General features: G+C 40.4%; 1 protein-coding gene across 5 annotated transcripts in view; it reads left to right on the top strand.

Annotated features, from left to right (window-relative positions):
* The first annotated feature begins 16,383 nt into the window (after window positions 1-16,383).
* PLEKHH2 (pleckstrin homology, MyTH4 and FERM domain containing H2) overlaps window positions 16,384-17,760 on the top strand; it is a 112,478-nt gene continuing 111,101 nt past the window's right edge. For all 5 annotated transcript variants that reach the window (XR_003794962.1, XM_029232400.1, XM_029232399.1 and 2 more), the window contains exon 1: window positions 16,384-16,510. The gene's annotated coding sequence lies outside the window, so the exon portion shown is untranslated. The remainder of the gene's footprint in view (window positions 16,511-17,760) is intronic.

Below are 17,760 nucleotides of genomic sequence, written 5' to 3'. Positions count from 1 at the left end.
CAAAAATACAAGGCACTTCTCTGCTTAAATAGTGGTCCCCATGTCCTATAGAATACAATAGATGCTACTTGGCATGGCATATATCACTCCTATGGACCCCCTATTGTGCCCCCCACATGATGCTCTAGTAATATGGGACTGGATAACTCTTATTAAACATCCCTTAACACTCAAATCAGCAGTCATCATCTTTAGAAACCTTTTTTAGGCCTCTATATTGAGTTAGGTGTCTTTTCTTTGTCTTCTCATTGAACACTGAGTATAGCTCTCTATTAGCATTGAACTTGGTACAAAAGTCTACCACATCAGAGAGCAGAATCCTGGAGGACTGGGATTATCTTTATTCCTCTAGTCCCTGCTATATAGTCTGTTGCAAACAAGTGCTCCAATAGCATCTAAAGAACTGAGCTGGACTCACCCAAATGCCATTCTATTATAGCGGAGTAAAACAAAGAAAAAGACTATGACCTCATGTGACAGCTAGAGATTTAAGTACACAAGGGGAGCACAGCTGAGTCTCAAGAGTCTTGAGGTTTAAGAGTCTGGCAGACAGTTTTCCAAATGTCTATAAGAGTCGAATGCTTCTTTAATGGAAAATTAACCCTTAATGTGTAACTGGTGACCTTTAGATCCTACTGATAGTAATATCCGTACAAGCTATGAAAGACAACAGCTAGGGAAGAAAAACTTGAAGCATTGGTTAGAACCAGTAAGAAATGCAGTCAGAAAGAAAGAGCAACAGTAGAATAGAATGATCTAGGATAACGTGGATAGGAAAAAAAGAGCACAAGGGAAAAAATTCTTAGATTCAAAGGAAAAGTATTTTTTTTCACTAAAAGGTAATTTTTATAATGTTAAAATTCTTCAATAATATCTATTACATTGAAAATATTTCAAGAAGTCATTTGGCTTCATTGCTTTAAAATAAGTTTGAAGAATCATTTTATGGTTCTTTTATGATCAACACTAAACTTCAAAGTACAGAGCTACCATATGAATCAGTTTAAGTGAAGTTTGTTTGGATAGTTGGCTCCTGAGGTCATGGAAAAAGGATGGGAAAATGAAATTCACAGCACCTCAAAGGAAAGAGTGCTCTGCAATCCGCCATGGAAAATGTTAGATGTCTTTTGGGACAAAGTAAACCAAAATTCTGACTTAAAGGTATTACCATCAAACTTAAAGAAAGGAAACCACATGGCAGTGCTTCAAATCCAGTAATACCTCTGAGAAAAATGTATTTGTAGTATAATTCCAATATACTGATTTCCATCATACACCTTTGGTGTTTTCCACACGTTTTTAGATACACATATTTTTGTTAGGGAAATTTGAATATAACCTACCTCATTTGAAATCATGACTGTACGTTCATGGAATAAGACTGTGGTGAATACAGAGGTCCTGCTTCAAGGAAGGACTTGCTACCCAGGCTGCTCGGAATTCAGTGACCAGACAGCTTCCAGCTGTCACTCCCATCAGGGTTTCCCTAAACCGTTTGCCATATCCAGGCTCACACCCTTCCATCTGAGTATTGATCAACTGATGGTGTTCTTAATATACTTGTGGTCACTGTGGAACAGCTCTGACTGGGGTCGTGTGTGCTGTCAAACTCTCCATGGCGTTTCCTGAGCCTTAGGGGAGCCTACATTGCAGTTCTTGCTCCAATCCTACATCCTCCCCTTCCAGCCAGAAGTTGGTCCCTAATAAATATCGTGCACATCAAGCCCCGTCTCAGCTTCTGCTTTCATAAAACTAATTGGAGACAAATATTAATAAACTTATGGAATAAGACACATTTGTGGTTCTTCACCTCCTTTATTACTCAAGCAAGAGCTAGAAGATAGATAGATAGATAAAATAGATAAAATCTATGTCTATATTTATATTAGTTTTTACTTTGCAGTCATTATTTTCTTGATGTAGGAAAGTCCTGGGATTTTCTAGTCATTGTCTTCTCCAAGTACTACTAGAATCAAGAAATTACATACAGAATCAGTACTAATTATTCATTCAACAAACATTTAGCGAGTGCCTACTCTCTGCCAGCCTCTTGGAGTTCCTAGTGCCTAAGGATGCAAAGTATATAAGACATATTTTCTGTTCTCTAGGGAATTCCATCTAGTGTTGAAGAAAAATATTGGTAAGGGCTAGAACCGAGGAAACACTGCTTATAGAGATGGGACAAAGAAGCAAGTGACTGCATCAGCTTTTGTGAGGCAGGAGAAGCCACATAGCAAAAGGTTTTTCAGGATGTAAAGGTGATTAAGCTATAAACAGGGTGGTATTCCAGCCTTTCCCAGCACAGGGAACAACATGATGTAAGACATGACACAAATCGGTGCCTCTGGGGAGGGTAAATCTTTCATCTGACAACAGCCTCTCTCACTGTTCAACCTTTCTGGAGACCAATCTCTGCGTGAAACACTCTTGACTCTACTAATATTTCACTTGGAGTAACTCCTTGTCCTTCACGTCTTTGTTAGGATATTACTTCCACCAGGAATTCTTCCTTTATTCCCTTAAAGTTGGCTAGATGAGTCTGCTGTACAGTTCAGTGTCTAGTACTTCCACTATTGCAGCATTTATTACACCGTGCTCTAATTGCCAATTTACTTGTCAGTTTGCTTCTGAGTGGACCATAACCTCCTTGAAGGCTATCACTCGAGGTTAGTCACCTCGAAATCTAGTCATTCTTCATCACCAGATCTCAACATACTGCCTGAAAGATAAAAGGTATTGTTTGTTTGATGAATAAATGAGAAAAGCTAAGTGCAATGGACTTAGGAAGGCGTACTTTCTTTATTGAATAAACACTTATTTGTGCCCATCATGTGCCTACATCTCTAGGCACTGAAAATAACAAGAATGAAAAGAACAAAGAACCTCATGGAGCTTACATTCTAGTGGGGGAAGACAGACAGTAGACAAACTGCTATAAATATAAAGCAGGATGGGGAAGGAGAAGTTTGTTATTTCATATAGGGTGGTCAGGAAAGACCTCGTTCTTAAGGTTATATTTGAGAAAAGTCCCAAGGAAATGAGGGAATGAACTATAAATATTTGGCAAATAAGATATGCATTGGAAATATCATGAGCAATACTTCTTAAAATTACCCCATGAATGTTGGTTCTACATCATGGCTAATTTCTCTCAGCTATTTTGGGTAATGTCATGAAGGATTTTTGTTAAATTCTGACTTTTATTGTGGCTATCTCTTTAGGTACTAGCAAAACATCTCAAGGTTCTTTATTTCACAGTGCATTTTGCAAGGATTCCTGTAATGGTCAGGAAACTTCTTTGTTTCTAAAGCCTTTTAAAATCATAGACTAACCCAAACAATACCCACTATTAGTACAAATATTTTATCTTTTGTTACCTGGCACTGGGCAAGAGCAATTAATATGGCCATCGGAACTGATTTAATTTCCGTGAGAAGCTTAAATTTCAAGGGAAAATTCAAGACTGTGCTAAACTAGCCTGCTTGGCAATTTTTAGTTTTTCTTTTTAAGGATGAGCCACCACAATTAAATCAGGGGTACTCAAGAGAGTCTCTGTAAGGTCCATAAGGGATGTGGAGAGTTCCCTGATAGGGGTTAAGTAATCACAGGGTTCTCCTTTTTTCAGGTAAAGGAAGGAAGTGGCTGTGTTTGTGTTGTAGTGATATGGGAGGAGAAATACAACAATATTTTATAAAGATTAGGTGACCAGCTGAAAAGGGATGAGCATTTTCTATCAATAGCAGAGTCTATATAGCACAGGAACTATCAAGGGTTAGTGAAAACCTTAAAACAAAATCAATTAAAGTTTTCACACATTTTATTATTGCCGTCATAATTTCGGACAAGGTAGCTATGTTTTGGCTACTCAGTGAAATGCTGAAATGAGCAATAGGCCTCTAAAGATTACCATGTATTTGCATTAATACCACTAGTATTTATTCAGATTCTGTATGAACAAAAATGGAAATAGGAATTGTGGATCTAGAATCCTGGAAGACACATTTTTGCGGTACGCGGGCCTTTCACTGTTGTGGCCTCTCCCGTTGCGGAGCACCGTCTCTAGGTGCGCAGGCTCAGTGGCCATGGCTCACGGGCCTAGCCGCTCCACGGCATGTGGGATCTTCCCGGACCGGGGCACGAACCCATGTTCCTTGCATCGGCAGGCGGACTCTCAACCACTGCGCCACCAGGGAAGCCCTGGAAGACACATTTTGATAGGCAGTTATTGTACCAGTCTTTGTGCTTGTACGTGAGCGTGTCATTTTTTTTCTTAAACTTGAAAAGTATCCAATCATAGAAAGTATTTTTATTTAAGAAATATATTTTACTTAAGTATAATTTGCATTAGAAGATAAACTCTCTTTTTATTGTCAGGTTTTTTTTAATTCTAAATTTGTTAAACAAAAGAACTCATACAGGTTGTTTTTTTTTTAATTAAGTAATTAATTTATTTATGGCTGCGTTGGGTCTTTGTTGCTGTGCACGGGCTTTCTCTAGTTGCCGCGAGCAGAGGCTACTCTTTGTTGCGGTGCGCGGGCTTATTGTGGTGGCTTCTCTTTGTTACGGAGCACAGGCTCTAGGCACACGGGCTGCAGTAGTTGTGGCATGCAGGCTCAATAGCTGTGGATTGCAGGCCACATGATCTTCCCGGACCATGATCTTCCCGGACCAGGGCTCGAACCCGTGTCCCCTGCATTGGCAGGCGGATTCTTAACCACTGCGCCACCAGGGAAGTCCCCAGGTTTTTAATTAACTAAAATTTGGAGAATTTTAGACAAACCTAATCATTCCTATTTTCCTTTCTTTTACTGAGGGATGGAGCAAATCTTTGTGCTACCTACGAGTCATTTTAGGGAACTGAAATATAGCTCAGGCGTAAAAGGCATTTTAACAGTTCTATTATTCTGAATTTGAGGGCTGAATTTAGGAAAGGCAACATCGAGAGTGATTAAAGAGGCAGATTCATAAATACCTAAAGACAAAACAACTTGCAGCAAAGTTCTAAAAACATAGCAATAAGCAACAATGGTTGATAGGAATTCAACTTTTTTTTTTTTTTTTTTTTTGCGGTACGCGGGCCTCTCACCGCTGTGGCCTCTGCCGCTGCAGAGCACAGGCTCCGGACGCGCAGGCTCAGCGGCCATGGCTCACGGGCCCAGCCGCTCTGCGGCATGTGGGATCTTCCCGGACCGGGGCACAAAACCGTGTCCCCTGCATCGGCAGGCGGACTCTCAACCACTGCGCCACCAGGGAAGCCCAGGAATTCAACTTTTTTTCAAAAGTAAAGACTCTTGAAAAATGATTTAAAACTGTGTCAAGAAGTACCAAAAGTTAGCAAAATAATTTTCTGATCTCCACTGATCTGTACATAAAATAACATTAATTTTATAGAAAAAAGATCCAAATTCTATTTTTACTCCCTATGTGTATTATTCATGTAACAATTTGCAATAAAGGTCTTATTTTTTCTTTTTAAGATTTTTTTTTTGATGTCGACCATTTTTAAAGTCTTTATTGAATTTGTTACAATATTGCTTCTGCTTTTTTGTTTTGTTTTTTTTTTTGGTCCCAAGGCATGTGGGATCTTAGCTCCCCAACCAGGGATTGGACCTGCACCTCCTGCATTGGAAGGTGAAGTCTTAACCACTGGACCACTAGGGAAGTACCTAAAGGACTTATTGATATGCATTAATATGTACTCAATCCCACATACCTAAACAGGTATATAAATATTAAAATAGATCTTAATTTGAAGTCTTTATAGTTTTAAAATATAACTAACTTAGTAGTAGAGTAGATAAAACGATTTATATAGCATAGTAAATTTGCCATCTGAACAAACTATAACTTTCTTAATAAAAAACAAAAAATCATATGTATTATCATTGTATATATATTTGTATTTTAAAAATATTTTTGTATGTAGTGTAATTAAACAATTATATTAATTGCCATATTTAACCAAGGTAACCAACTTTACTTTCCTCAGACACAAAAGAAAACTAGAAAATTGAAAAACAAAATCTGTTTTTATCCTTTAGCATTTATTTCATATAATTCTAACAAATCTGAGGAGGCAAAAATAACTAAGTTGTGGGTGTGTGAGTAATATCATTTAAATGTATTTTCAAATTTTGTTTATCTATTGTCAATTTAAGTAATAAGGTAAATTAAAATTTTGTTTAGTGACCAATTTTTGTGTTTCTTTTTTTAGGAACTCTCTCTGCATCCAAAGATTTTTTATTAATTAACTTAGTCATTTGTCTAAGGTTTTAAAGTTAAAGATCTGGAAATCATAATTTAGCTAACACATTAAATCCTTATGATTTGTAACACTGTACGAACTTCATAAAACTAAACCCTTTGAACAGACATTGATCATCATTCCAATTAGCTGAATACGATTTTACATGTATAATTTTTTACTTAAAACAAGTTATGGAAACAGTGGCAATTTATTTAATTCATAAAACCAATATGGGAAATTTAAGATGTTTGAATCACAAGAAATGTGATTAAATGGTCTTAACTGACTTTATTTTTATAGGGTAAACTAATTTTTAAAGACTCAATCACGACAAAAATTCTTCTTTTAACTTAAAGTTGAAGGCTTTTCTTCCTATAGTATAGATGTTATGCAGGCTAATATGTAAATATACTCTTTAGTGTCAATAAAAAGAAACATGGTTTAATAACTTTTTTTTTCTTTTAGATCTTTTTGACCGCTTACCTGGACTATACTCCTAGAGTGAGCACATAACAACTGATGTGTCTTTTAAATTAATTCATCTTTAAAGTTTCCCAAGAGAAGGAAAAAGAGAGGAAAAGAAACAAAAAATGTGAGGGAGCTGTCATCAGATAAATACAAAAAATATTTTTTAAAAAAGCTAATTATATTCCCTCAGTAGGAGGAGAAGAAAGGTTAGATACAGAAAAATAAATGTGATGTATATACACATACAAGAGAGTGATGTGCAGTTGGTTTTGACAGAACTTGAATCCTTGAAAATTTCTATCCAGCTATAAATGAGAACATCAGATATCATTAATCTGTAAGTTACAAAAAAAAAGGGGGGGATATTTCTTAAGCTAGACAAACTTTTCTCTTTTAGACAAACAAGACAATCTTCTTAAGAAAGTTTCTTCTTTTTTTTTTGTTCTGAGGCACTTCTCAAATGAACAACCTTGTTCACGTCAAAAGTTCCCTTGATTGGCCACCACATTCCAAACTGTCCCTTGTGAAACTGTGCCAGTTAGAAAGTCAAGTGTACAAGTTTGTATATAAAGAGAAAACAGGAAGGCAGCAGGTGTTTAGTCTGGAAGAGGTGCAGTTTTATACTGAGAAAAGCCCCGAGAATGGAATGCTCCGTAAGGACGGTGCTTGGCTAACTGTCTCCGGAGCTTGGCCAAAGGCCAACTGTAGCTAATCCAGAGCTGAACAGAGTCTCCTGATTCACTGCAGGTGAAATTAAACACAGCGGTTCTCAGGGAAACAAAGACAAGACTGAGGAAGAAGTCCTGATAAGGTCTGTAAAGGTGACCCATGGAAAAGTTCATTTAAACTTTTTAAGCTGGTCTGTGGAGAACTTTGAACTCCTTAGCCCTCGAGGCTTGCTCAGGATGAACTTATAGATTTCTTCTCCCTACAAATATGAAATTGTTCTTTTAAAAAGCTAATTCTGTTCTCTCTGCGAGGGAAGAAAGTTTAGATCCTCTCCCTGTAGAGTTTTCCTTTTACAAACAACATTCAAAATGCTTGTCAAGCAGAAGCAGGTGTTGGCTAGAAAATAATTTTGCCAAAGAGCAACACAAAACTGGTTAGGTTTTTTAAAAAAATCTTAAGGGATCTTATTCCTATGAAAACAAAATAAACCCAACACTGAAGGGCTTCAGTGAAATACTGGAGCTCAATTTAGTATGTGCAGGTAGAGACACAGGGCTCTCAGATACACTCAGGATTACTGGGTTGAGGGTCCTGTGTGTGGTGCTGAGGGCTTCCACTGAATCTTGGTGGAACATCTACTTAAGTCAACTCCCTACAGCCAGAGACCACCAGGAACATACTTGTAGTTAAACAAGTTGGGTTTACTGCAGCTAAGATGGACACATACTATGGGGAACCATGATGTCTTAGCAAGTGGGTGTAAAGAGGTAAAAGTAAGTGGGTATAAAACAAATGAGGCAAAATATATAAGTAAAGTGATAATAGGTAAAGTCCATATGAGTCTTCTCTGTACAGTTTTTATTCCTGCAACTCTTCTTTGTGTCTGGAATTATTTCTAAAGTAAAAACTTAAAGAAAATAATAAATCTACTTAGGCTTCAATCATGTGTGTGTATACATATATACTGAAAGCTAAATTTAACTAGATGTCAGCTAGGCCCTCTCAGTCTGTATCGATTTGACCCAGTCTCCTCTCCTTGCAGCCCAATCCCCCACTTCACCCAATTCCATAGCTGTGGAAGAATTAAGGCACACTGAAGATTTTTGTGATTTCTCTGGAGGCTGATATCCTTATGGTCACTTTGCCTCTGGGCTCCTGTTTTTCTGTTGTGTTTCTGCCCTACGTGTCAGATGTGAAATTTGGTCCCATCCTCTTACTTATGCAAAGCATTTATGAGCCTTGCAGGCATTGCAAAAGATTTGAGGCTCCTGAGAGAAGCCACACCATGCATCATAGAGCAAATAACCTAAAATCACACAGTAGACTTCCTGTTCTTAAAAAGCCTTTGGCCACACCATCCCCTGGGATTTCTCATTGCCCCTTTACCCTATGCCATGCCAGCTCTCTGCCATTGTGCCATCTGCCTTCTTGGTCCCTCTCTTTTCTTTTCTCTCTCAGGAGCAAAACCAAATTCCTCTCATTTTCATATTACTACTTTCCTAGACCTGACACTTTTGCCTTTGTAGGCTCCTTCCTCAGGAAAAACACATTGAAAGTGATATTTTACCACTGTGTTGGTATGAAAATGAATGTATTAATACTGTGTGTTAAAACATTTCTTTGACCACAAAGTTCATTTTTTTTCTTTGGATTTTAAAGTTAAAATATTTTCATGGGCCATTAAAGGTATTGTGGATACTGAGCACTGTGTCTGTTTTGCCTCATGGATAAGTTGGCCTGAAGGAAACTGGAAAAAATAGACACTGTGTTAATGATACAAATTATAACTATTATGATATCACCAAAGTCTGATGTTGTGGTGCTCTTGATATGAAATTTATGAATGTGAATAGCAAATATATATTTTCAGTGCTACCATACATGTAGGTCATAGGGCAGAGACTGTCCATGCCCTACCCATATGCCTAAGTGCAAACAACAAAAGAAAAAACTGATAAACTGGACTTTGTCTAAATTAATTTTATTTTTCTTCACAGGACATCTTCCAGAAAGTGAGAAGACAACCCACAGAATTGGAGAAAATATTTGCAAATCCTATATCTGGTAAGGGACTTGTATCTAGAATATAAACCTTATGATTCAATAATAAAAAGACAAATAACTCAATTGAAAAATGGGCAAAAGACTTGAATAGATATATATAAAGGAGATATACAAATGACCAAAAAGCACATGAGAAGATGTTCGACATCATTAGTCATTAGAGAAATGCAAATCAAAAAGGCAATGAGATACTACTTTAGCCATTAGGATGGCTATAATCAAAAAGATAAATAATAACAAGTGCTGGTGATGATGTAGAGAGAATGGGACCCTCAGTCACTGCTGGTGGGAATGTAAAATTGTGCAGCCACTTTGCAAAACAGTCTGGCAGTTCCCTAAAAGGTTAAACATAAAGTTACCATATGACCCAGCAACTCCAATGCCAAGAGTTGCTGCAATTCTTCCAATAGAATTGAATACCTAAGTCCACACTAAAACTTGTACACAAATGTTCATAGCAGCATTATTCCTAATAGCCAAAAAGTAGAAACAACCCAAGTGTCCATCACCAGGTGAATGGATAAACAAAAGGTAATATATCCAACTCAATGGAATAGTATTTATCCATAAAAAGGAATGAATTGCTGATACATTCTATAACATAGGTAAATCTTAAAAACATTATGGTAAGTGAAAAAGGCCAGTCACAAAAGATAACATATTGTATTGTTCCATTTATATGAAATGCCCAGAATAGGCAAATCTATAGGAGCAGAGAGTGGATTAGTAGTTGCCTAGGTCTGGTGTGGAGAAGGGATTGGAAGGTGATGGCTAAAGCATATTGAGGCTCTTTTTGGATTGATGAAAATGTTCTAGAATTGATTATGGTGATGGTTACACAAATCTGTGAATATACCTGAAACCACTGAATTGTACACTTTCAATAGGTAAATTGTACAGTATGTGAATTGTATCTCAATAAAACTGTTATTAAAAAGTCTTCCAGGGACTTCCCTGGTGGTCCAGTGGTAGAGTCCGCCTTACAATGCAGGGGATGTGGGTTCCATCCCTGGTCAGGTAACTAAGATCCCACATGCCTCAGGGCAACTAAGTCCACGTGCCACAACTACTGAGCTCACGCCTCAACTAGAGAACGCATGTGCTGCAAACTACAGAGCCCACACACTCTGGAACCCTCACGCCACAACTACAGAGCCCACATGCCCTGGAGCCTGCTCGCCACAACTAGAGAAGAGAAACCCACACGCCACAACTAGAGAGAAGCCCATGCACCGCAACGAAAGATCTTGCATGTCTCAATGAAGATCCCTTTTGCCACAACTAAGACCTGATGCAGCCAAAAATAAATAAAATAAATAAAAATTTTAAAAATAAAAAATAAAGTCTTCCAAAAGGTTATTATATTAGGGAAACATGAAAATATTGAAACAGTTATGTTGTTTTTTATACTAGTGAAAAATTGAAAATAAGCTAATTGTATAATAATAAGAGAATGGTTAAATAAATTGGGGTAAAATCTTATGGTAGAGTATTAACCAGTCCTTAAAAATGTTTTCAAATAATACACAATGACAAAATGCTCACAAAAGAACAGATATATGTATATGTACAACTGAATCACTTTGCTGTATACCTGAAACTAACACAACATTTTAAATCACCTATACTCCAATATAAAATAAGAATTTTAAAAAAGATAAAATGCTCACAAAATCTTAAGTGTAAAAGATTAAAAAGTATAAATTCAGCATAATCTTATAAGGGACTATCATTACGGGAAAAGTTTGATGAGAGAAAAAAAGAAAAAGACTGATGATGGATGGTGGGTAATTTTAGTTTTCTTTTTTATATCTTTTTATATTTTCCAAAGAAAATTAATTTATATTGCTTTTATAATCAGGAAACAGTATAAGACAAAAGTGACTATGGGGAACTTTTTAAAAAAAGTTTCTGTATTGATTTGCATAAGTAACAGGGTAACACAGCACTAAAGTTCAAAGTCCCGGTCCACCATATGAATTTGGTTAAGTAAAGGAAAAGACATTGAAAACAAGAATGCAGGTAATTACTTTGATTCAATTGTTGGTTCAAAATGCTGTTGCCAAGCCATCTCACATTATTTCAGCTAGGCTCAAAGCGAACCCACCTCTTGAATTCAGTGAGATACTGCCTCTCTTCTGTTTCTACATATAGCCCTCTCTCATTTTTACATTTCCCTTGCTCCATCTGTCCACTCCTTCTCACCTCAACTCTTAGGATTTTCCTGCTATGTATCTGCTATCCTTCAAATAAATGCTCCATGCAAGCTTCCAATACCCATCAAACACATTAGGCTTGTACTTCATTCAGTGGCAATCAAATACCTGTTCAGTCACCCTGCCATGTTTTCTGAAACATCCATACTATATTCCATAGGCAATGATTTTACAGTTATCCCAAGGCACATAATAATGTCCTTATAATGTGTCTTTAATTGTCATTGTCAGGGGATGTTGTGGTCAGTTTTGCTGTGTTTTCTGTTCCTTTACTTCTGGCTTAAGCTGTCCCTTTATGCACTGTAAAAAGAGAGGGAAAAGTTTTAGTTATTAGCTGTAGTGAGGATCTGGACCAGAATAGCTGCCTCTACCTGGTAGGTAATGAGCCCAAATACAGTAAATCCGCTGTTCACATTTAATGTTTTTCTATATGGTTTGGGTCACTGTTTTCCTGTGTGACTCTCATGTGTGGTGTCTTTTTCTTTTTTTTTTTTTTAACTTCATGGGTCCTGACCAAGTCATTGCTGACTATCCCCCTCAATCTGCTTCAATGGTCTGCTTCTCCTTTCACTTGCCTTAAAATAAGTGATCCGCAAAGCTCTGCGCTAGCTCTTTTCTTTTTCCTCTGTGCATGCTTGTTCTCTCTGTGGCCTTACCAGTGCCCATTAAACTCTCACCTCCACAAGTCTTGGCCTTTGCCTGGCCTCACCTACAACCTGCTGCCCACACCAGTCTGTGATAGAGGGGGCCCAGCTCACCTGGTGAGGCTGCCTTCATTCAGCCCCAAAGGACTGAACAGGCTGTTATGCCCTGGGCACTGGAGACACACCAGACAGGCCATCTTCCTGTCCACCCCTCTAGGAGGGCCAGGTTGTTTGTCTGTCTCCCTGGTTCTAGGGACACTTTGGTGTCCAGAGTTTGCTGGTCTCCTGAGTTGCAGGTAAACAGGTTGGGGTGCCTGGGCCTATACCCCACTTTGTACCCTAGTCAGCCAGTAAGAGCTTGATCCTACAAGCCCTATTTCTTTTTCCCAATCTTCTTCTCCTTGTCTTTGTTATATTTCCCCAAGTGCTGGGACATGTACTTTCTGAACTGGGGTTTCCAATATCTCTGTTCCAGAAGCCATATGCTCATTCTAGTGGGGCCAGTGTCTCCTTTCCCCTTGTTTCTTTTTGGATTTTATGTGCAGTTGGATTAAAGAGCCAGACTCTTCTTTCCTAGTATTTACCCAGCTCCCTTATCCCTGCTTCCTTCAACCTCTCTGCTCCTGTTCCCAGTATGCCAAGTGGCTATATGGTCAGCAATCATTCTGCAATTTACAAAAATCTCCCCTCTGTGCAGATTACCTTGAAATGTATACTCAAACCCAAGCCTTTGTCCTCAACTCAGTCTGACTAATTTCCTGCTGGCTCTCTCCTCCTGGATATTTCAAAGGCACTTCAGGTTGCACTCAGCTCATCCAAGCCAGATCTCATTCTTCTTCCCCTAAACCAATTCCTTCTTCTCCTTGCTTCTCTACTTTGGTTAGTGGGACCATCATTTCCCAGTTACTCAGAGCCTCCCAGAGCCTCACGTCCCTATGCTCTAATCAGATTTCAGAACTTGAAGATTCAATTTCTTGAAAGAAATTGAGGTGCAGTAGAGATGACTGTGAAGCCAGAATTCCCAGTCCTGCTACTTAATGTCTGTACAACCTTGTGACAGTTATTTAAACTGTGTACCTCGATTGCCCCATCTGTCAGATGGGAATAACAATTGTACCTATGTCATAGGACTCTTCTTAGATTATATATGCTAAAGCACTTGGAACAGCTCCCTATGCATTGTAAGTGCCACATATTTGTTTACTATTTTTATCTGTTCTACCCAGAATCTAATTCCCACCATGGCCTGCATTTCAATCTCACCATGAGCACCCTACTTCAGATGTTCATTGAACTGTTCTCTTAGCCTCCTAATTGTTCCTCCCTCTAGCTATTCTCTCCAGCACACTAGATAGAACTTCCTAAAGCACAGCTTTGGTCCCCCATTGCTTTTTTCCATCACCACCACTCCCCAGCTGCCACCACTTCTCACCGGGCTAACTGAAATACATTGAATCCACTCTTGCTCTTTTCTAATCCACTCTCCGTAACTTGCCACATCTGATCTTATCATGTCCCTGTTTAAAAAACTTGAGTGGATTCTTAGGGCTCTTGGAATAATGTCGTCACAGCCTTGCTACTCAAAGCACGTCCCTGGGACTTATGAGAAATGCAGACTCTTGGTCCCCAGCCCAGGCTTATTGAGTCTGAACATGCGTTTTTACAAGATCCCCACTGAAGTTTGAGAAGCCCTGTTTCTTCAAGGGCCCACACGGTCTGACCCTCTTTCTTCTGCAGCCTCGTCCTGCTCTACTCGTCCCCTTGCTCCCTATGCCTCACTGTGCCCCTGCCTCGCTGGCCTTCATTCAGTCTTTTCAATGTCTCAGGCTCCTCCTCACTGCAGGGCCTGGCACCTGTGGCTCCCATGACTTGGGATGCTCTTCTCATTATCTCTTTGCTCTTGCCTGGCTTCACACCTGAGCTCAACTGTCAACTAAGATAAATACTACTTTAAGGTAAATACAACTAAGGTAAATACTATGCGACAAATGTATATAGTGCCATGAACATTCATGAGGGCTGGTCAGAGATATTTTCCAACTGCTCCTACTTAATATGAAAACATAAAATTCAGCATGTATTTTTTAAAGAGCAGCTCTATTGAGATATAATTCACATAACATACAATTCACTCATTTAAACTGTACCCGTCGATAGTCTCTAGTATATTCGCAGAGTTGCACAATCATCACCACAAATTTTAGAATGTTTTCATTTCCCCCAAAGAAACCCCTCTCTCCTTGGCCATCACTCCTATCCTCCCCAGCCCCTCATAACCACTAATCTACTTTCTGTCTCTATAAATTTGCCTATTCTGCACATTTCACGTAAATGGGATCCCACAAAACGTGGTCTTTTGTGACTGGCTTCTTTCACTTGGCATAATGTTTTCAAGGTTTATCCATGTTGTAGCATTTAAAGGTACTTTTCTTTTTATTGCTAAATAATATTCCACTGTTCATGTATTTTTCTTAGCACAACCAGAAACAGGATACCGTTCCACTGTGTTCTCCAGAGCCAAATTCAGTTCGTCATGTTTCTAGAAAAAGGTGACAGTAAGCAAATGTTGGCAGAGCCTTACAAGAGTGGCAGCCGTGTTTAGAAAGCTTCTTTCCATGAGTGACTTTATTCACTCAGCTCTCTTAGTCTATTTAGTATTCTGACTCACAAACGGAAGTGATTCTATTTTGGCATTCTTTCTCTTTCTCCTGAACTAAGCTCTTTGGTCTCTACTGACTTGCTGTGTTAAATTTTGCAAGTTATTTAAACTTTGTTTATTTAACTCCTGTGTGCTCTATAAAATAAGCCCAGTCCAGCCTGCTTGTTTGCCAAAGCTGTTTGAAGACAGTTTTTCATATGCTATGTATCATCAGCTCCCACAGAAGGCAAAAGGAATTTGATGTGTGGGGGTAGTCTGGGATCCAGTCCAAAACTAGTGTTCATCTGGAAGAAACATGGAAGCCTGATACTCACTTGCTGGCCTTTTAGTCTTATTCGTTTATTGCCTTCCCTCTGTGGAACTTTGTAAATCTTTATCTGCTTTGTGCTTTTTCTATATAAGGTGAGATAAGCTTAAGGAAAAAAAAAAAAAAAGATTGTACTGAAAAAAGCCTCCTGCACTTTCTATTGGCCAACTGTGAACCAATGGGAGTAATTTGTCTGACCTAGCTTTGTGACCTGGGGAAGGATTACCCATAACATTCAGAATTCTCTCTCTTTTTTTTTAACCCTGGGATTGGCCTCTCCAGACCCCATCTTGGGATGTAAAATCCAATTATGTCAAAATTATCACTTACTTACTCATGCAGTGCACTGTGCTAAGTGCTGAGGAGGATACGAAAAGAAAGAAAACAAATCCCTGGTTTCAAAGAGCTCACAGTCTAATGGGGAGGTAAGGAATCTTACACAAGGCAGAATGAGCTAAGTGCCAAGAGGAGAAAAAAATGTAAATGCTCAGGGAGCAGAAACAAGAGAAGGGATTACTGCTAGGTGGGGCGACAAGCATGGTTACAAGCAGAAGATGATTTGAGCTGTGTCTTAGAGGATAGTTAGAACTTTTAAAGGTGGACGTAGGAATAGTAGGTAAATGTTCCAAATGGACGTCCCTGGGGTGGGGAAGTGCACAGCAACAGTCTCAGGTGTGTGAAGGGCAGCTGTAAATAATAAACCTGACAAAAGTAGGTTGGAAGCTATGAATGCTACACTAAGGGATCTGTTCTTGGTAACTTAAGCAAAAGGAAGCCAATGAAGGTCTTTGTCAGGGTGTACATCAAAACCGCACTTAAGGACAGTTAATCTGGCGAGAGGTTGAAGGAGAGACTGGTAAGAGGAGACACTTCAGGCTGGGAGACCAAACAGGAGGATGCCGAGTCGAGGCAGGGGGAATGGAAAGGAGGTGAGCGCTACAACAGGCTCTGAGCTCTAAGTGTGCCAAAGGCCAGGGATAGAGACTCCTGGACAGAACTCCCTCCTGGGATAGGGACTAGGAGTAGTCAAAGCCATGGCCACACCCCCAAGTGACGTCAGGAGGTCGACTGAGGTCTCTGATTGGCTACCACGGCCGCCAGTCCGGGGAGGAGGCGGTACCCTGTCCCCCGCCCGCTCCGGGCTTGGTGTGAGGCGGGCGCAGGCTGAGAGCCGCAGGAAACCCGCACCCGACGCACCCAGGACAACGGGTGCTGCCCCCGGGGGCCAGCGCAGAGGTAGGCAGATGAGACTGGCCGGGAGCCGAAGGGCGACCCCAGAGACTCCGGTGCCCGGGGATCCCCGCCCCTTCTAGAGCGCGCCGTCCCGGGTGGGCGCGTCGCGCGGAGGATGGGGGCGGCGGGCTGATCCGGAGGGCCGGGACCCGGGGATGGAGCGGGCTGGCACCGGACTCAACTCCGCGCCTCCCGCCGCAGCCTCCGCACTCCACGTCGCTCCCCTTGCTGCTAGCAGGACTGGGGTCTCGTCTGGGAGCGGTGGCCAGCGGCTCCTAGCCCACTGGTCTCCCGTGACATTTTGTTTGAAAAGTCGGGGCCCAGGTTTGTGGCGCGGCGCGGGCAGTCAGGGGGGCACACGGCGCTGCTGCGCGTCCCCGCGCTGAGTGGCCCACGCAGTTAGGGATGCTGCGGCTCGGCCTCCGCTTCTGGGAGCCCCACTGTGATCTCGGGGGCGAAACTTCTCAAAACTTTAAAGAACCATTTTCTGCACCTCGGGTTGCCAGAATGTCAAAGTGCCCTTAGGTGACCTACCATGAAACTGCGCTGTCCCTCAAGTTATTCGACCACTTTTTAAAAGATGGAACATTTCAGCCAAAATTTTTGACGTGCGAAACGCAGTGGAAAGAGAGGTTGAAACGTTAACGCTGGAAAAGTCCTAGTGCTGTGCTACCTGCAGGTCACTGCTTTCTTTGTGAAAATGCCAGTCGCAAGCCTCGACCACACAGCTGTGTGTGTCCCTGAGGAGCTCTGGAGTGAGGAGCACGGGTTCTGAGCAGTGCTACTGAAGGGCAGGCTTTGCCCAAGTGGTGCTGGGTGGTGGTCGGGAGGTTGCTTAAACAAGGCAAGCCTCAGTGTGGTCAAGAAAGACATCTTCTCTGCTTTAGAAACACACACACCTCTCTCTCTGTCTGTCTGTCTGTCTGTCTCTCTCTGTCTGTCTCTCTGTCTCTTGTCTCTCTCTCTCTCTCTCACCGGGCCAAGTTAAGCTGTCCCTTAAGAGGAGAGAATTAAAGAATATGAGTGGCTACCTTGGGCTTCATCAGGGGAAGCCTAAGTAGATGAACTCTTTCTGTTCTTTTTCTTTCCCTTTAGGGATTTGGAAGAGAAACAGGAAGTCAAAGATTCAGAGAAAAGAGCATTCACTCCACAATCGTAAACAGTTTATTTCGTGTCAGTAAATGTTTCCCAAAGTCACTGGGGTATTTGGGAAACCAAGACTTTTTCCTGTCCGCTGCAGTAAAATTAGATTA

Source organism: Monodon monoceros, unplaced genomic scaffold, assembly GCF_005190385.1.
Source record: "Monodon monoceros isolate NGI ecotype Baffin Bay Population unplaced genomic scaffold, NGI_Narwhal_1 Super_Scaffold_19, whole genome shotgun sequence".
NCBI classification, from domain to species: Eukaryota; Metazoa; Chordata; class Mammalia; order Artiodactyla; family Monodontidae; genus Monodon; species Monodon monoceros.
This window is presented reverse-complemented; position numbering and strand designations above follow the sequence as displayed.